At 40.9% G+C, this 21,424-nt stretch overlaps 1 pseudogene; it reads left to right on the plus strand.

Annotated features, from left to right (window-relative positions):
• The first annotated feature begins 7,227 nt into the window (after positions 1 to 7,227).
• On the plus strand, positions 7,228 to 8,245 carry LOC143668779 (serine/threonine-protein kinase VRK1 pseudogene; annotated as a pseudogene).
• Positions 8,246 to 21,424: the final 13,179 nt, after the last annotated feature.

Below are 21,424 nucleotides of genomic sequence, written 5' to 3' on the forward strand. Positions count from 1 at the left end.
TAATATTTGTTAATAACTTATTTTGTGTCATGCATTTTCTTGAGAATTTAAATGTATTAACTCACTTAATCCTCATTCCCCGTGAAGAATATTCACTAAATAGCCTTATTTTACATATGAGGAAACAGAGACACATAAAACATGTAAGGTTGCTCCCAGTTACCAGGCTTTGGCAAATGGGTGGGTGAGGGGGAGTGCTGTTCTCATGGAGATGAGAAACAGCATACAGGTAGCAGATTCAAGAGGAAAAGATAATGGGTTTGATTTTGGCCCAACTGTGTGCAAGGTATCTGGGGGACATCTTCAAGGTGATTTCTACTGGTTATGGAAATACATAAATTTGTATCCAGAAGAGAAGTCTTTGCTGGAGAAATAGATTAAGGAGTCCCCATTGAATAGGTAGGAAGAAATCATGAATTTAGATGGAGTTGCCTTGAAAAGCATGAAAAATGAGAAGAGCAAAAGACTGAGGTATGGAGCTATGACAAACAGCAACTTTTTCAGCAGCAGGTTGGAGAGAAAAGCCCCAAAGAAGACTAAAGCAGAGTGATGTAGCACAGAAGCTATCTTGCTCTTCCTGGGGTGCCGTAAGAAAGTACCACAGAGTAATTGGCTTAAACAACATGAATTTATTGCCTTGTAGGTTCGGAGGTTGGAAATCTGAAATCAAGGTGTCAGCCATGCTTTCTCTGGAGCCTGTAGCATTTTGGCGGTCGCTCACTGGCATTGCATAATGCCATCTGTTTCCTTTGTCTCCTCCTCCTGAGTCTAAATTTCTCCCGTTGTTAAGGATCCCAGTCATTTTTGCATTAAGGCCCACCCTGATTTAGTTTGGCCTTACCTTAAACTAATAACATCTTCAAGCTCCTATTTATAAAAAGGTTCACATCCAAAAGATGGGAGTGAGGACTTGAACCGGTCTTTGTGGGAAATGTGATTCAATCTAAAACAGGAGCCAAGGGAGGAGAGAATTCCATGAAGAAGGGAGTACATACCACAAATAAGTTCCACAGATGGTTTGAGTAATGAAAGCACTGAGTCAATTGAATATGGCAGCTTGAGGTAACTTCTTACTGTAAAGAGAATCATTTAAGAGGAGTGGATGAGTGTGTGTGTTTGGGGGGGGGGGTGTCACTGAAAAATGAATTGTAGGTGAGAAAGGGAAGCTATCATGTATTGAGGAAGCAACCAAAATGGTAAAGCCTTTAAAGGATGGTCATGCTGTGTTGGTGTGAAGCAGAAAGACAAAATGGCCACAGAATGGAAAGTTTTTCTTTCCTTATTTTTTTTCAAAATGTTTTTTCAGTATCTCTCTGGAAGAGAATACAATTGGCTTTTAAGGTCATAGCAAAGATATGCATTCCTTTTACAAACATTGCAACAACAAAATGAGCATGTGCCCCAGACATTCCGTTTGTGTTTTGGACAGGGCCTGGGCAAATACCCCTGGGCCTTGGTCATCAGCAATAAAAGTTACAGGTGAAGAGTTGTTGATAGAAGCGTTCATTTAACAATGTACTGTTGTTTTTTCAAAGTGTCAGGAGTGTTTTAAAGAGAGTTGGGTGGGGGCAGGGACAAGTCAAATAGGCCCTATGACGATGGAGTTATCCCTCACCCTTCACTGAAGTGAGTTCATGAGCAGCCTAAGGGATGAACTAAAGGAAGAAAGAAATTTCTGAAATAAATAAAATAGACTCCGGGATCAAGCAGCATACTCATTGAAGAAGCAGATGATTATTGTATGATTATTGTAATTAGCGTTGATGCATATGGATAATGCTAATTTGTGAAAGCTGTGGGGGCGTAATATTCCTTCTATTCTTCTCTCCTCCTGGCCTCTGCTGACTCTGCTGCTCCTCTCTGTTGACCTGCTGTCTCCACTGCCTTGTGTATCTGTAGTGCGTGGGTATCTGTGTATGAGTACATGCACATTTCTAGATAGCCAGAGATACGGCTGTGGCAAGTATTTCTACAATCTGCAAGTATCCCAAAATAGCCCAAAGGGCTGGATAATGTCCGTGGTTGGATATAATCCAAAGTGGCAGTCAAGTTCACATCTTTCTATGATTACTGTGAATGAAACCCCTCCTACCTGGAGACAAGGGAGGAGGTTTGTCTCCTTAATAATCACTGTTGCACATTAACTAGCCTACCAAAGGATTCCTGAATTTAAAAGCCAGAAAGAATTTTAGAAATCAAATTCTCTAACTTCTTATTTTTACAGATGATGAAATGAAGGCCTACAAAAGACTAAATGATGTCTCCAAGATCCCCCAGTGGGATGGAGGCAGGGTCAGGACTGGTACCAAGATTTCCCAGTAGTTATTTTTGCTCATTGCATGTGGCATTCATGTGTTAGAAGACATTAATACACTCTTTATGTGTTCAGGCACATTTGAATATGATGCGTTTTTAAAATCTGCTCTGTCCACTGCATGCCCTTTCTTTTTCATGACCAGGAGTGGGCCCAAAACTTATTAGGCGTTTACTATCTTCTTAGACAACAAAATTCATTATTTATAAAATTTCAAACTATATCTTTGATAACCTCACCTCTTTTATCTTTCTATATCCTGCCTCTCGAAAACTTCGGGTAGGGGAGATTTTGGGGGGATGATGAGAAAGGAGGTTATATGGATAGCTTGACACATACTCAAGTCTTCTTTGCTAACTTTTCAGGAGGGCTTCTCCAGGAGACAGGGTAGTGTCTGAACCATGAAGGAAAGTACAGGAAGCAGGGAATACTCAGAGAGGCAGAGATAGGAAGAGATAGCTACAGGGCTCTGGCAACAGGTCTCCCTAGCTCCTGCTTGGTATTTCTTGGAGACTTTTGCTATCCTGCATATTCACATTTGATACTTGCTCCAATGTGTTAATGAGTTCCTCCTTTAAAAAATTCCAAAGTATCTTGGGCAGAAAAATTTTAAAAAAGGATTACAAGATCCCTTCAGGGACTGGAGAAAAAATGTGGAATTATTAGGCTCCTCGACCTGGGAAATTACTGATATTCTCTCAAACAATAGGTCTCCCAATTTAATAAGCCAAGTCCTTGATCTTACCTTTATGAAACTTATTTTTGTAACAGGGAAGCTAAGCCTACTTATAATGGTGCCTAAGAGTCACTATGTGATTTGAATCTGTTGTGTACCCAAAAAAAGCCATGTCCTTTAATCCTCATTCAATATTGCTGGGTTGTATCTTTTTATTGTTTCCATGGAGATGTGACCCACCCAATTGTGGGTGGTAACTTTTGATTATAGACAGTTTCCATAGAGATGTGTCTCTACCCATTCAAGGTGGGATTGCTTATTGGAGCCCTTTAAGAAGGAACGATTTTGGAAAAAACCACAAGAGCCATGGCAGCCAGAGACTTTTGGAGATGAAGAAGGAAAATGCCCCTGAGGGAGCTTCATGAAACAAGAAGCCTAGAGAGAAAGCTAGCAGATGTTGCCATTTTCGCCATGTGCCTTTCCAATTGAGAGAGAAACCCTGTATGTCATCTGCCTTCTTGAAACAAGGTTTCTTTCCTTCGATGCCTTAGATTGGACAACCCTATAGCCTTGCTTTAATTTGGACATTTTCATGGCTTTGGACATGTAAACTCGCAACTTAGTAAATTCCCCTTTTTAAAAGTAGTTCCATCTCTGGTATATCACATTCTGGCAGCTTGCAAACTGAAGAGTCATCCCAGAGAACCTCTTTTATTGCTCAGATGTCACTTTTCTCTCTAAGCCAAACTCTGCAAATAAACTAACTTACCCTGCCCCCTTATGTGGGACATGACTCTGAGGGGTGTAAATCTCCCTGGTAAATGTGACATGACTCCCTGGGATGAGCCTGGCCCTGGCATCCTGGGATTGGCAATGCTCTCTTTTCCAAAAGGGGAAAAATAAATGAAACAAACAAACAAACAAAAGTTGCAGTGGCTAGAAGATTTCAAATATACTTGAGAGGTCACTCTGGAGCTTACTCTTATGAAAACTTCGGTCAGATATTGCAAATTGTCACAGTATGCTAAGATCCAACCAACAGTATTCTTGAAGACCCCAAAGAATACCCTGGGCTATATCTAAGACATTGTAAAAGTTTTACTGAGTAGGTTTTTTTTTTCCCAGAAATTTAAAGTGTCCAGGTTGTCCCTATGCCAGTTAAACCGTACCACCCAGAGATACCAGCCTCTTAGGAACATCAACCAGGTTCATTCCTCTACCCCATAAGGTCAACACTCCTTTCCAGCATAAAGAAATTAAAATGGTCATTGCCCAAATATCCCCGAAGATTGAGAGAAAGATCAAATGAGAAGAAGGAGATGTAACTGAGAAGTTAGGATTTAGCAAATGATTATAACTACTGAATCATTATACGGGTCTTTCTTTTTATTTCCTAATGTATTGGAATAGCCAGAAGGAAATACCTGAAATTGTTGAACTGTAATCCAGTAGCTTTGATCTTTGAAAATGATTGCATATCCATATAGCTTTTATCATGTGACGATGTGATTGTAAAAACCCTGTAGTGGACACTCCTTTATGTGTATGGGTAGACGAGTAATAAAATAAAGACATGCATGAAAGAAAAAATAATAGGTAGGGGATATAGGGGAAATGCCCCTACATAAACTATAGACAATAGTTGTAATGCTGCTTAATAATCTTTCATCAATTATAACAAACATAACTACTGCTAAAAAACTAGTAAAATCACACACAAAAAAGTGTTATCATCAATTGTTACAAATTTTCCACTCCAATGCAAGTGTTGGTGTAGGGGTGGTATATGGGAATCATATGCATGATTGTTCTGTAAACCCACAATTTCTTTAATAAAAAAATTATAAATAAAAATAGTCATGCAATTCTCTCTGATATCAGACAGGCAGCTCATGTTCTTCCTTGGAGTTATTTTCAGTACTCCAAGAGCACACTATAGTAGCAGGTGCTGGGCTCATCAGCCATAACTTTCCATCTTTATTCCACTTTTCTTACTCTCCATCAGAACCTGTACCATCAATTGTCAAGTCCTTTATTTTAATGAATGTTTATATTTATTACTATTTATTTCCATTTAGCATTGGGAAGGGCACTGTCAAAATTTCTGGCTTGAAGTTCCACCTCCACCACTTTTTTTGTTTGCCTGGGTAGCACTGGGAATCGAATCGGGTCCCCAGCATGGCAGGCGAGAACTCTGCCTACTGAGCCACCGTGGCCCGCCCTCTCCACCATTTTTTAATAGCATAGGTTCAAACAAATAATCTAACTTCTGAGTCTTAGTTTCTTCCCTTCTAAAGCTGGAGAGGCTATACCTGATGTTCTCCTCCCGTGTCAGATGTTTGTCAATTTTTGGAAAGTGTGGTAGGTAGAATTCTAAGATGGCCCAAGATTCCCACACCCGGTTATAAAAGGCCTGGATAACCTACTCCGCTTGATTGTGGGTTGGGTCTGAGCATATGGTGGAATTTCAGTACCATGATTAGGTTAATAATCATTATTTGATGAATAATGAGTTCATCAAAAGGAAGATTATCCTGGGTGGGTCTTCTCTAATCAAGTGAACCATTGAAAGAGGAACTGGGCCCTTTCTGAAGGGAGATATTTGAAGCCAGAGAGTTTTTCTTGCTGGCCTTGAAGAAGCAATGGCCATGTTGTACACTGCCTATGGGGGCAGGGGGGTATGTGGCAAAGCACTGAAAGCAGCCTCCAGGGGCTGAGCGTGGCCACTGGGTACTGAGAGCAGTCCTCCTGAGAGCCAGCAAGAAAGTGGGGACCTCAGACAGCTGTAAATAAATGAATTCTACCAACCATTCAAGGATGATTCAAAACAGATTCTTCCCCAGTTGAACTTCCAGATGAGAATGCAGCTCAGTTAACAGCTTGATTATGGCCTTGTGAGACCCTGAACAGAAAACCCAGCTGAGCTGTGCTGGACTTCTCCCTATAGAAACTGTGAGATAATCAATGCTCATTATTTTAGGTCACTTAGTTTGTGTTCATTGTTCTGCAGCAATAGAAAATTAATACAGCTACCCAGCAATGAACAGCAAGATGCAAAGGATGGGGCAAGTAAGCATTTTCTCTTTCTTTCTCCCTGACATTGGGGCAGAGGGTTGGCCATTCAGATGTGGTTCCCACCCTGGGACTTTGAATCTGGAGGGAGGAATGAAAAGACTCAGGAAATGTTAGAGGTGAACCTCAGAGGTCAGTGGCGTCAGTGGCAAGTGCCCTGGCGTTGGCAGAGCCTGGGAAGGCTCTCATACTAGACATGACTGTGGCATGACTTTGGATGTGCCACAAGGAACCTGATTCCCTTAGAACTGATGGTTTTCCCAGCTGTGGTGTTCATGTAAATCCCAAAACTATTCATTATCCTTCCCATCCATTAATTTCCTGCTACAATTAGCCAGAATGGTTTCTGTTATTTACCACCAAGGACTTGGATTATTATAGATCATCTATGGAAAAGTGCCATGGAAACTGTGATGAATGCTATCCATGTAAGCTAGTATTTTAATTGTTCCTCTGTTTTCCTTTTCCTTCAGGCTCCATGTATCTTAAACCCTCTCTGAGCTGTTATAATTCTTGGCTGCATTCTATAATGCTAATATTCCAATAAATAAATCTACCTTTAATTTAATAAATAAATGGAAATAATATATGTGAAAATGAAGATATCATCAACAAAAATTTGGGTCACAACAGTTAGCGACTCAGAAGAGGGACCACTTTGTGGGAGTTTAAAAGGCTTGCTTAGGTGTAATGGCAGTACTGCCATGCCAGAGACCCAGGTACAATTTCCAGAGCCTGCCCTTGCCAAAAAAAAAATAATAATAAAATAAGAAAGAAAAGGAAAAAAAAAATGGCTTGCTTAGGTTTAAAGTACTAGCCTCTGTCAAACTCAAAGGCAGAACAAAGCAACCCTCTAACTCTGTCTTAAACCATTTCAGAAAACAAACGTATGCTACTATATCTCCAGGGAAGATGTTTCCTTGACTATTCTTCAGAATGAGTTTAAGTCTCAGGAACATATGCTCTCATTGGTTCAGATAGGCTTGTAGGAGTCACATTTCAGTTGCAGTGAACCAGCAGTCTGAATTTATTGTCACAGACCCCCTGAATTCTTGTCACTAACAGGTGCATAATGGTGGACCAGCTGCAACATGGAGCATTATCTTTGAAAAATAAATGATGGAAAAGCATAGTTCAAAAACCGCTGTGTGGATGGGATTGGTGAATGCAGCGGGACGTTTGTCCTGGGCAGAACGCGACCACTCTACAGCTTAGGGAATCCAGTGACAATGGACCTCTCTTTACTGAATTAAAGTTCTACCAGTGAGCTGCTAAGCCAGGACAAATTTAGAAATGGATTTGTACCCATAAACTGAAGTACCTGGTATTCCTAAGTATTGGGGGTAAGGGGGATCTGTTCTACCTGGTAAATGGAAAAAGTTAGACGTTTACAATAATAGATCACTTTGAAAGAAGATATATGAAAATATATAGAAGCAAATGCCAAAAGTTTTCTTGAAAGGCTGTCTTACAGCTAAGGTTAAGAATTCTAGACATTCTGGAATATATCCATGAGTGTGAATATGTACGTGGAAATATCAAGGCCTCAATCCTTGAGCTATAAGAATCCCTACCAGGTGGTACTCTGTAGATTATGGCCTTATTAGTATTATGTAGAAAGAGCCCATAAGGAACACAAAGAATACCCCCCAAAAGGGGTCATGATGGCACTCTTGAAGTCACCAGCATTGGTGCACACAATGAATGGCATGGCTCTTCAGGTGAGGGGGATTTGGAAATATTTGGTTATTGAATGACCAAGTGGCTTAGTGGCTGTCTTCCTTGGGACGATAATTTGAAAGATCTTAACTATGTTAGAGATTCCAAAATTAGATACAGGCTTGATGGACAAATGTTTTCCTGAGTAAAACAAACCAGGTGAAATTGCTAAATACACAGAAACAGTGAAATTACCGGACTAGACTGAAAAACCTCATTATCAAAATTTACGAGCTGTACTTTTGCAAAGACTCAAAGGTACAGGAAGTAAGGATGACGGTGCACTGGACCTCAGTGTCGTGGAGAATGGAGGTTTGCAAGCAAAAATAGTACCAAAAAAGCAAAAGAAACAAATTGAGGAAAGCGCAGCACCTAGTGTTGACAATATGGAATGCTCGAATATAAAAACAGAGGAGACCGTACAAAACCATATAAGAACCATAAAGAGTTCAGAAGTAAGTTAAATCCTGTGAACCAATTTTTTTCTTCTTTCTTACCATTTGGCTTTTTTCTCCTTTTCTATTTTAAGTGTTTTATTTTCATGAGAGTCCTGGTGGGTTGGGGAATTAAAAATTAGATACCTTTGTTATTGAAAAAATATTTATAAACTTTTTTTTATTAAAATAAATGCTTTGTAGGGGATTGCATGGATAGTTCAGTGGTAGAATTCTTGCCTGCCATGTGGGAGACCCAGGTTTGACTTCTGCCCCAGGTACTTTAAAAGAAGAAAAAGTTCAACAAATGGTGCTGTGATAATGGGATATTCACAATGAAAAGAATGAAATGTGACCCCCCCCCCACTGCATAGCATACAATATAAAAAAATGAAATAAATACTTTATATAGTTATTAAAGTCTAAATTATAAAATCCCCAAATCCTCAGGTTATACTCTTTTAAGGCTTCCCATGTTGTATGCATTTGAGATTTTGGGATGCAGGTAAGAAAAATTAGTACTCCACGCACTTTTCTAATTGTTGTACATTTTCCAGAGTGTATAAAAACAGTTGACAAAGTTCTCACTTTTTTTTTTTTTTTTACATGGGCAAGCACCGGGAATCGAACCCAGGTCCTCTGGCATGGCAGGCAAGCGTTCTTGCCACTGAGCCACTGTGGCCCACCCCGAAGTTCTCACTTTGAAGGACATATAAGACTTAAAGGTCTCTTTTGCTTGATAAAAGCAAACTAAAACAGAAACAAGCCGCCGTGTTCATTAAAGAGGTCCCAGGGACCTCAGGGTCAGGGAGGGAAAGAGGGGACCATGAGAAGCGCACTCAGTGCTCTCAGCGTTGCTCTTGACAGGTTCACCTGCTAGGACTTTGAGGTGATAAAAAGTTTTGCGAACACTTGAGAGCCTATCTATTCATTTGGACTAGGTAAACCTGGGGCCATCCGGTCAGTCCACTTACGGCCAAGGGGCCTCTGGGACGCTTTATGCAGACTCTGCATTTTAAGGGAAAAGACTTTGGAGAGGACTTCCTCCACCTACCACATTAGCGTCTAGTCTCCAGAAGGAGGAAATGTGGTTTTCTCCTCTGACCCCTGAGAGACGAGCCCTGGTGAAAGCAGATGATCTCCTTTGGGCTGGGGGCAGCCAGAGAACGCGTGTTCTCTTTAGAACACAGGAAGGCGAAAGGAGAAAGCAGAGCTGGGCCGCTGCCTGATACTTTGCTGAATCATTTCCCCAGTACAACATCCTGAGGGCTTCATTTAAGTTCCAACACAGAGAAAAAGCCACCAGTGTATCTCAGTAGAAAAAGGCATTGCTTTAGTATGCTAAAACTGCCAAAATGCAATATAACAGACATGGGTTGGCTTTTAACAGTGGGAATTCATTAGTTTACAAGCTTATAGTCCTGAGGCTGTGAAAATGTCCAAACCCAGCATCCTCAAGATGATACCTTCTTCCTGAAGACAGCAGTCAAAAGGTCCCACACACAATTGGGTGGGTGACACCTCCTTGGAAACCACCTAATCAGAAAAGATCCTACCCATTGTAAGTCTGCACCCACAAGATAGGACTGAAAGAGCATGGCTTTTCTGGGGTACACAGCAGTTTCAAACCAGCACAGACCCCCTCACGTTGCCCATCTTTTTGTCTCTCTGGGCTGCCGTTGAAGTAGTTTGTTTTGATCTGTCTTCTATTTCTTCTCCCATTAGCTTTGTGTATTCTGCTGTCAGAATCATCAATTGAATTTTAAATTTATTTTTGTACTCTTCATTTCTAAACGTTCTTCTTGGTTCTTTCCCAAATCTACTAGGTTACCTTTTTATTATTTAAAACCTCCTGTTTGCTGTAGCTAGTTATAAGTTATTTTATAATTGGCGCGGGGCATTTCTGTACCTGGGGATTTTGAGGGTCTCTTTATAAAGTGTATGTTTGCTGCCCATTCTTACTCACCGTAACTGATTTTCATGTAGCTTGGCCCCACTGACCATGCACTACTCATTGTCCACCTAACATTATTTGTGGTGATTCCTGAGACCTGAGAGACGATGCTCTTTTCCAGATGGTTTTACATTTACCTCTGCCAGGCACTTTGGGACATGACCTTCCTGTAACCAATTTAAATTAAATGTGCGGCTTGAAGTTTTGAATCTTGGTTACAAATCCTCAGGAGGCTGGTTTCTGCTAGAACTCCTCAGGGACAAATTAGTTTTTCCCCCCTCTTCTTTGATTTATTCAGCATTAAGCCATTTCTATCTCGAAACTTTGTTGTGGGGGCTGGTTCTACTTCTGGTTTACCTCTACTCTGAGTATTACAGGCTAATGAAAGAGGGCATGGGTTCTCATAAAACCTCCCAACCTTGGTGGACCCTGAACTTTCACTTCACTCCTGGTCACTCTGTAAGAGTTTCAGATTTGTAACACAATTTTTCCGATCATTATGATTTTAGGGTCAAAGACTTTGGGGCTTTCCATGCCTCTCTAGGTTCTTGGAGCCTCCAGACCCCAGTCTGGTAATCCCTTATCATTTTGTCATCTCTTTTATGCTCTTAAGTAGATTAGAAAATCATTTTATCCCTATTTTACATATTTTAGCAGGGCGCTTGATTCAAATAGTCTACCCATAAGTATTGAAAGTGGAGGAAAAAGAATTTTGGGTATCCTTTCTTAATCTCTTTTTTTTCATAATTTCTAAGTAGTAATCCCCCAAACTGAAGAGAGAGAGAGAGAGAGAGAGAGAGAATCTTAAAATAAGACAAGTAGACAATCAACAAACAAGGAAAACTATTTGAAATTCATATTAAGAAACTCAAGTTCAAGAGAAAATTCTGGTTTTGTTAATGTATTAACAGCTCTACATTATTATCAATCACTGCATAATAAATTCCTGCCAAAACTTTTCTGCTTAAAACAACAAATATGTTATCTCACAGAGTTTCTGAGGGTCAGGAATCTGAGAGCAGCTTCACTGCATGTTTCTGGCCCAGGGTGTCTCATGAAGTTCTGGTGGTGAGATCAACCAGGGCTTCAGTCAGCCAAAGGCTTGCTTGGCCCATTCCTAAGATCATTCATGTTTCTGTTTATTGGGGTCTCAGTTCCTCACTGGCTTCTGACTGCAGGCCTCAATGCCACATTGGCTGTGGGCTGTGGGCCTCAGTTTCCACACCAATTGGGGGCTGGGCTATCACCATGTGTATCTCTGTAGGGCTGCTCGTCACGCGGCAGCTGGTTTCCCACAGAGGATGGGACCCAAGAGAGAGAACCACTAAGACAGAAGCTGAATGTTTTTATAGTCCAATCTTGGGTATGGTACACCATTACTCTGTTGTGTTTTCTTGATCACACTCACCAACCCTGGCATAGTGTACGAGGGGACTAGGCAAGGGTGCGAATGCCAGCAGGTGGCAGTTGTTGGGTGCCATGATGGCTACATGTTCAATAAGAATGGAAGGCAAACAAATAACAAGCCCAAATAGAAAAGTGGACAAAAGATACAAGAAAGCTTGGTCATAGAACAGAAAATGCATATATATAAATGCCTATTATGACATATCTCAAACATTTAAAAAAGGTGCTCAATCTCCCTCAACATAAAAAGAATGCAAATTAAAACTATATCTATATACCATTTGTATCCACAAGATTGGCAAAGATAAACAAAGTTATAGCCCACTGTATTGGTGATGGTTTGGGGAAATAAGACCTCATATTTTGTCATGAGAGTAGACATTAGTCAAACCTCTATGAAGAACAATCTGGCACTAATCATCGAAGTTAAGAATACGCATCTATTGATCCAACAATTCCACTTGTAGAAATTTATCCTATATATATTCTGACATATGTGTGAAGTGATGTCTGTATGAAAATATTTATCTCAGCATCAACTTGTAAATAGCAAAGGATTGGAAATGATCTGAATTTCCAACTGTAGGAAACTGATTAAATAAATTATGATAATGTACATATAACAGAATTCTATGCATCTTTTAAAAATAATGAAGCAGTTTTCTTTATACTGACTTGGAATTTTCTACAACATATACTAAAGACGTGAAAAACAAGGTGCAGAACGGCGTGTCATGATTTATGACAAGAAAATTTATGTATTTACTTGTACATGCATAGAATATCTCTGGAAACATACCCAAGAGAATGTGACTAGTAAATTGCTTTTGCATAAGGAAACTGGGTGGTGGGGGAAAGGTGTGTGAGAGAGACCTACCTTTTACAAGTTCATTATTGTATACTTTGAATTTTATTGTATATGCATGCATCAACTATTCAAAAATAATTTGAAACTATATACTTAAAGAATACATTGGAATAACCTGAAATGATGGTATACAAGGAGGAAAAGGTGACTGAATTTGCAAGTGGGAAAAGAAAGAGTCAGAATGATATTCAGGAGCATAGTCTGTTAGGAAAATTTACATATTTGATAAAATTATTGAATTTTATATTAAAAGCACATTTTAAAAAAGCCAAGTCTATTCTTTTCCATCATCTTCCATAACCTTCTTGCAATAGAGAGTATATCTTAAATGTCTTCTTCCGTTATAAATGCCTAGTAAATAGTTGTTAGAGGAATGCCTGAAAGTTACATTTCTAAAAATGCATTTCATCTTTTTGGAAGGTGGATTAAATATTTGCCCAAATGCAAAGTGTGAACAGCAAAGGAATTGAGAAGAAAATGTTTCATCATCTCTTTACTTGATGGTGAGGAGGCATGGCTGGAGGAGGAATGCAGATTATGGATGCTAACTGGAACAGGGCATTGGACCTTCAAAATACAAGATAATTTACTTTAATATCCCTAAGAAAAAGGATAAGTCAGTTTAACCACCAGAGGGCTCTCATAAACCCATTTAATGGTGGGCCTAGAACCATGCATGAGATAATGTGAAAATGCAGTTGTCAACCAGAAAGGAATACATACACACACACATAAATGTACATATATATCACCCTCTAACCTCTATTAAAATTATATTAACATGGTAAGTGCAGCATGCCAAGACATCTTATGATGAAACCCAGCAAATGTGCTTTAAATACTCCATCTCCAAACGTCAGGGAGGGCCTCCTTTGTTTTTTGTTAATTCCAAAACGAATTTATTTACGGCTAGTGACCTGTAATGCAAGGACTGCTGGGAAGCTATTCTCTTATGTTAGGTGGGAACAAGGAACAGCTAAGATGAGGCACTTCTCTTTGAAGTGGGGATATTTATTTGCTGGACTTTAGAGACTCAGAGAGAGAAAGGGTTCTAAAATTAGGGTTACTGGAATCTATAGCATTTACAATTTCTCATTGACTTCTCCCATTTTTATTTTGTTGGGTCCTGTCTAATAGCATTTTCTTTAAACTTCAAGTCAGAAAATGGTTGTTGGAACACGTGACTTGGGACCCTCCTGATTTTGTAAAATCATATAGATATTGTGTTAGTTTCTCTCCCATTGACATCTGCTGATTCCTGGCCTATGCTCTATAATTTAATACTAAATCTACCTGGTTCACAAAGGATGACCTGTAAATATTTTTCATTGGATTAATATAAGCTTTGAGTTAAGAGAGGAGAGTAGGAAATGGATGTTTACTGAGTGTCAGGCTAAGTGCTCTATGTCCATGATTACATTTCATTTCTATCCTGGGTTGCACTGGTATCCCCCTAAAAAAAATTTTAGTCGTCATTCTCAGTACCTCAGAATGTGATCTTATTTCAAAATGTGGACTTTGCAGATATACTCAATTTAAGATGAGGGCATGCTAATTAGGGTGGGTCCTAATCCAAGTTCATTGGGAAGAAGAGTTACAGACAAGAGGGGAGAGTGTCATGTGATAATAGAGGCAAAGATTGAAGTGCTGCAGCTATAAGCCAAGGAATACAAAGGATTGCCAGGAAACCATCAGAAGCTAGGAGGAAGCAAGGAAGGATTATCCCTTACAGGTTTCAAAGACAGCATGGGTCTACTGACATCTTGGTTTTGGACTTTTAGCTTCCAGAAATGGGAGAGAATAAATTTAGGTTGTTTTCAGTCATGCAGTTTGTGGATCTTCGTTATGGCTGCCCTTGAGAACTAAGATAACTCTTACAGTAACTCTAATGTAAGGTAGGTACTGCATCCCAAATTTACACATAAAGAAACCAAGCTCTGAAAGGTTGAATGAGTCACTCAAGATAGTAAAGGCTATTGCAATAGGAGTAACTGAATTTTGCCTGCCCGTATAGCCTGTGCTCTTTCATTTAACATTGCAACAGCCCCACCAAATGTGAACACTGGGCTTGGCATGGCACTTTTAAGGTGCCATGCTTCATGGCCCCTGTCATGTCTCCTGAGCATGGTCAACACAGGTGGGGGTAATGAATCTCCAGATCTGAGACTGGGCTGCTTCACTGTACACAGTATGTATTGTGCAAGCATGTTGAGCTTTTGCAACAGTGGGCCTTACATCCAGAAGACTATCAAGAAGACCTCTCCTATGGATTTGCCCTCACCCCATTCACCTGGTCAGCAATGCCAGAAGAGCGAGTGGTGGATGGCGAAACCTTTACCAGCTCATTCAGGAAGCCATGCCCAGAACCTTGGCCACATATGAAAATGCACCCAGCACAGGTCCGATAAAGTATATGGCCTATAGCCTGTCCTCTAAACTGAGCATCTGGGAATACCAAGTCCCCTTTCCATCACATATGGAACAGTTTCAAAAGTTAACTTTCAAAGTAGCATTCCTACATTTGGGTTTTCTTTCTGAAATCTGCTTGACTAAACAGGCCTCACTCGAGAAGGAGGGCAGAAAGACTGTTGTTAACCAGGAAGGACTGACAGATTATTGTTTCCTTGACTGAATGATGTGGGATTCAAGGAGTCTCTTGAATGAAGAGAGAAGAGAGAGTCTGGCACAAGGAAGCTGAGGTGCTACTTACAGAGGTCTATGAGTCACAGATTCTGGAAGGGGGTGAGTGAAAGAGGGGCTGGAGCAGGGCTGGATAGAATAGTATAGTGTTGAAATCATACCATATAAAACCTTTTCAGATTGGCTTCTTTCACTTAGCAATATGCATTTAAGCTTCCTCTCTGTCTTTTCATGGCTGGAGAGCTCGTCTCTCATTAGTCCTGTGCATTTTTTTTTTTCCCTTCAAGGTTCCCCTCAATGCCCATTTAACCCACTTTCTTGACTATTTAAACTACTAGGACTCAGGAAAGAGTGTGTTTCCACAATGATATGGCTTTCCCTGGGCCTGCATCCTTCCCACATTGTCTCAGAAGGCTTGAAATAAAAATATTTGGAGTTTGGCCCTTGAGGAGACAGAAGGAAGGTTGCTCTTCTAAATTTAATAGGAGGAAGGAAACAGAAGCAGGGTTTGGTAGAAGGATGATAGGAAGGGGGCAAGGGGCAGAGCCAGCCAGGCTGAGTTTTGGGGGCTCCATTACCCCCAGTTTGGTGGGTTTGGGAAAATCAGTCAACCTCACTGAACCTCAGATTCTTCATCCTTTAAACATTGGGATAATAATGTCCACTTTTCAGAGCTGGGGTGAGGATTAGATGAAAGGAGTAGCAAATGCCTGGCATGTCCCAGGTGCTTAATATCTGGTGCTCAGTTATTGGTGAGCACTTGAACTAAGAGAAGTGAGATAAGTTAAAAATCTGAATTTGACATCCAATGACTTCTGACCCACCATCCCTTCATTTGTAAAATGGGGGAAATATTAGCTATCTATTTGTGGATTATTGCAGATAATAACAGATGAATTTGTATCACAAGTGTAATGAATTTAGGAATGGTAAAATTTTACCTAAATGTTCATTCATTACTTAAATGCTGAGTAAACAGCCCAGATGGATAGTTTTCTGTGCTAGGCTTGATGGGACTTTCAAGGGTGGTTACACAAGGGGGTAAAATAAAATGTCAGAGGCCGAGTACAGGAGAGGACAAGGTACAAAAGAGTAAGACACATAAACACACTTATAACCAAAGAGCTTGGAGCTTCATTGGTTTTCATCCTTGGGGATCCCATGAGTTTTGCCTTCAACCCCTTCCTCAATAAATAACAATGGAACCAAGATTTACATGCAGATGGCATTTTTGTTAGGCCCGCTAGAATGAACAGGAAGATTTCCTTTGTCATTGGTAATAAAACCATGCAAGTAATTCCTGTCTTACAATCCTGGGTTCTAAAATGATTTCCAAGGAAGCCTGAGAGAAGTTGATCCATGAGTTGGAAGGACAGATTGCAAGTGGTTTTTCCTTTCCCTTCCTTTGAGGTTTTTGCAGAAATCCACATTGCCGAGTGGGGAAACTATGAGTGAATTGGTGGCAAACAGATCTCTTGGCCTCTTTCTCTTAGTTTGGTGATACATGAGGGCAATGAAAGTTTGTGATGGCAGGAAGGGTCTGGCAGAGGAAAATATTGGCAATGCCAGTGCAATCTTTTTCGCGATAAAGAGAATTTTATTTAACTACATGATTTTAAAAATTGGCAAAGTTGAGTTAATGCATATTCATAAAATGACAATGTAAATGCATTTTAGAATGTATTTAGGAAATTTTTCATTTGGAATAAAACACATCTAGATTGAGAGTTTTCAGAACAGCATATCAGATTTGCTGTAAGATAAGAGTCATGCTTGCTTTCCAATGCTATGCCATCTAACTTTATTATTTGCAACTTAGTAAAATTAAGTGTTGAGTGAAAGCAAATAACTAAAGTGTAATCAGGCCAGACTTAAACCTCAGTGGAAGGGTTTGTGGCAGGAGGAAGCATTCTCTCTCTTCTTCCTTTCAGCATCCCTGAGGAGCTAAGTCTAGCAGAGTCAGCTGCTAACAGGGTAAGGTGGAAAAACAAGACTTGATTCTGCTCAAGGGTGCTACAGAGAGAAGACGTGCAAATGTTTCACCTTAATGCAAATGGCCCCAGTGATAACCACCTTGTCTTTGCCCTCAGGCCTAGGCACATGTGAATGGCTGGGGCAACACACATAACAACCACTTTCTAAGTATTTGTTGAATGGATGAATGAATCCTACAGGATGGTGGTGCAAATAGTTCAACTTAATCCATCATTGGATTAATAAATCAAGTTAATGGGTCACAATAGATGTTAAATATGGAATACAATATGATAGAAAATAAAGGAGCCTATCAAATATATTAAAAATAAATATGATTTTATAAAATTTTATCCATATACACGCATATAGTATACATGTGTGCATGTACGTGTTTATACTGGGTCATGATGTAAAACATATCTCTGAAGGTATTAGGTAAGAAAGTTTAAAGCCATTGGTGTAGTGGAAACCATTGGGACATTTGAATTGGACAGATCTATCTGTCCAACGCCAGTGCCAACTTCAGACATTTGAATCTTACATCTGAGCATCAAATAGGTATTTAAAGCCAACTTTACATTATGCAGGGTGCTCGATATGAGGGGTACAATGGTGAGTAAGATGTACTCCTTGACCTCAAAGAAGAGAGCACAAACGCCCTTGATAAGTGAATCCTCAACACCTCAAGTTTTCCATGTCTGGCTGTTAAGATATCTGGGTACGATTGGATCAGGGGGAAGTTCAAATCTGACAACGGCTCTTCAGGACTGTAGGGAATCCTGGGCTCCTTTGCATTATTATTTTTTTTAACTCTGTCTCCTCTGTTCTTAAGAATTGTGATAACCCAACACTAATTTCTCTCCTCAGCCACAAAGCAGGGTTACACTTCTGCAGTGGCAGCCAGACAGACAATCAAGACTAGTGATGAAAGTGGCCTGTCAGTTATGCCTCCTCTCTCCATTCCTCCTAAGGCATACTTAAGAACTTAGGGGCACCATCAGCTGCCAAGATCATTGTTCAGCTCTATTTTGGGGTACTCTAACCATAGAGAGGCTCTCTGAGGGAGGACTGAGGGAGGAGAGATGAAATACAAATACAGTCACCTCTTGGCAACTCAAGCAGTAAAACAGGGCAAATTAAGCGAGGTTTGCCATTGGAGTCTGCAGTTGACCCTTCCTGCACCCTTCTCTTTTTTCACATGAAGCCATATTAAAACTTGTAGCCAAAGGTATTGAATATCCTTCACTTATGACTGAATGTGAATAAGTTTAAGTCAATAAGTTACTTCTCTCAGAAGTATTTAGGTGTTGAAATTGTCTCTCAGCGTAGAATGGGATGCTTTCTCCCTCTTGAAGGATTTCTTTCGTACGTTAGCAAGTTATCTGGGATGGCAGTAAGAGCAGAGTTCCCTGCCACGGCCTTTGTAGAATCACACCTGATTCTCCAGGTGTGACTTGAAGTCTCCAGGATAATGGCCTAAAGGAGTTGACGAGATCAGGCCTTCACGACAGTATAGTTTGCATTATCTGTAAGGACGGGGAGTGCTGGCACTTAGCATAAAACCAATTCTGATGTGAACAGACTTTGTCTTTGATGCACCCCCATTTCTCTCTTGAGGGCCGATCTCGCTGACTTGGTCAGTCCACTCTGTAGCATACACACTCAGCACTCCAGCTCACTCCTCTTTTTCTTTTCCTCTTCATTAAAATTTCATTTGTCCTGTTTCCCAGTCTGTCAATGTGCTTTCCATTACGGGGCCACAGGAAACTATATTTTGTTCACGTGATGTCGTTAGCAGGACTCTGAGATTTAGAATGGAGCCAGCTAACGAAATGGTGATTCTAAAGCTGGGACTCTCAGCTCCTGTGGAAGCCTAGGGAGGAAGATGTGTGGTGATGAAGACTATAAGATGAAGAAGCTCTAAGTTACTGTCAAGTCAGTCCATGGTGTTTTTAGTACTTTCTAGCGGTGTAGAGATAGGTCTTGTTGGGGATACAGAAAACAAGGCACGACCCGGGCCTCAAGGAGTTTGCAGTCAAGTAGGGTGGGATGGAGGTTCTTGGACCCATGGACTTGTACCCTCCCTTTTATATAATCTCATTTAATCATGGTTGGGATTGTCATCTGACATTATGGTTAGGAAACCAATTCTCAATTAAGTAAAACATTGTCCCCAAGTTCAATACAGGTAGTGAGTGTAGAGGCAAGGTTTGAACTCACATCTGGTCTAGTTCTGAAGCTTTTGTTCTTTCCAGCATTCCACTTCTGAAAACAGAAGCCAAGGGGGTACATATGAAGAAAGTGAGGGAATACTGCGTGGGACTGTGGCGACTGCTAAAAGAGTTTAGAGAAGAGGGTGAGCTGACGGCACTGGAGAGATGAGAGGAAGCTTTTCAGGAGAGCTGGCAATCTAGTTAGGTCTGAAGCCATGAAATCGCAGGAAGGGGGAAGATCTTTCCAGGTAGCATGAAAACAGGGTGAGTAATGACTCAGGGGTAAGAACAAAACTAGTGCATGCTAGAGGCAGAAAAAAAAAAAGAGGACATCTGATTAAAGACATGGAAGTTACTCCTTGTGAGCCACTTTCTCTCACCTCATCGTAGGTCCTTTGAGGGAGGAGAGCCAAAAGGATAGAGACTTCCTTCTAAAGAAGGGGACAGATGCTCAGCAAACCCAAGCCTTCCCACAGTGTTACCTGAAGCCATTGCCTGAGGAGAAGGAGGTGGAGGAAGTACAGGCCAGAGCTCCCCAAGGTGAAGGGCCTTTTCGAAGAAGTCCCCTGACATCTCTGCAGGTTGCAAGCTTCCGGGGAGGGAGGATGAAGGAGCCAGGTGGCCTTCTCTTCCCTTTTTGGAATCCTGGCCAGTTGCAATTTACATAACACAGCTTAATCCGTAGACACAGAGCCGCCAGGCAGGTTCTTTCTCTCCCCCCTCTTTTTTTCCTCTCCAAGACACAGAAACCTTGATTTTCTCCCTATACCACAAACCGGTGCTGTTAAATAATATTGGATAATTGCACCTGTCGTACTTTCCTTATTGTGCTGAGGAAAAATAATTGCTGGTTTTCTGCTTCGCCGTTTAGCTGTGACTCCGTCATTTGACGCGGAGCATGTCATTTTCTCCCATTTTAGACTGTGTACAGTCAAACTGTGTGAAAGGACTCACAGAGAGCGGCCCTGCGTGTGTGAGTGGGCGCGGGCCTCATTCAGCAGTGATTTCTAATTTATACAGCATTGAAAATCCACAGCTATAAATAAACAGTTCTGACTGGCTTTGCTGCCTACTCAAATGCTTTATTAAAAAAAAAAAAAAAAAAAGGCCCCACCAGCTCTGTGAGAAAGGAAAACAAGCCTGTCTGGCTATGGATTCTGGTTTCTGCGGCTTGGGCCTGGGAGGGGGGGAATGCCCAAACTTGGGGTGGGTTCAGTACTCAGCCTGGTGGCCTTCTCTGGGGCCCCAGCCCCTCCCCTTCCTCCCCCAACCCCCTCATGCTACCCACATGCGGGCACAATGTGCTTGGAGATTCCAGTATGTGAAACTGGCTTCCTGTTATGACAAGTATTGCAAGTGAGTAGGTGCAGAGGAGCTGAAAATAGTTTGAAAAATGTTATGACACCTTTGAAGGGAGGGGGGCTGGTTAATGTATTGCTTAGGCAAAAAAAGTCTCCCACTTAAATTCAAAATTCGTTTCCCATGTGAGATAATCCCCTCTGCCTATATGGGTGAGAGTTCCCACCAAATTGGGGTCCAATGACCACTTCTTTTCTCCAGCTTTGCAGATGTGGATGCTCTTTTTTTTTTTTTTTTTTGCATGGGCAGGCACCAGGAATCAAACCCGGGTCTCCACCATGGCAGGTGAGAATTCTGCCACTGAGCTACCATCACACCACTCCATATTTTTAATTTTTAAAAGACTTTTGGTTGACCAGTTACTGCTTTGCTCTGTATAAAGGAGAGAATGTGGGCTCAGGAAGCAATGCTCTGTGTGACCATTTCCTGCCTTTGAACCTAGGGATATCCTGGAGCCAGGTCGGACAGGATTCAGAGAACCAATTGATTGTGCATATCTCTTCCCAGTTCTGTGTTCAGCAATATCACATTGGTTAGCTTGAAAAAGGCCAGGGAGGGAGTATTTACACCACGGAAACGGGCAAACACCATAAATCAGGGCTTTAAAATTTCTTTTCCCAGAGAGCTGCTCATGAAACATTTACCAGCATACTGCAATCTGAAAATTTGCTCATTTGTAAAAGAAGGCCATAATGCATTTTCCAGTTAACTTATAAGGTTTTTGCAAGGATTGTATGAGAAAATGGAGGTGAAAGTGGTTGTAAATTACACAACACTATATGACTCATTGC

Source organism: Tamandua tetradactyla, chromosome 25 (genome assembly GCF_023851605.1).
Source record: "Tamandua tetradactyla isolate mTamTet1 chromosome 25, mTamTet1.pri, whole genome shotgun sequence".
Classification (NCBI taxonomy): Eukaryota; Metazoa; Chordata; class Mammalia; order Pilosa; family Myrmecophagidae; genus Tamandua; species Tamandua tetradactyla.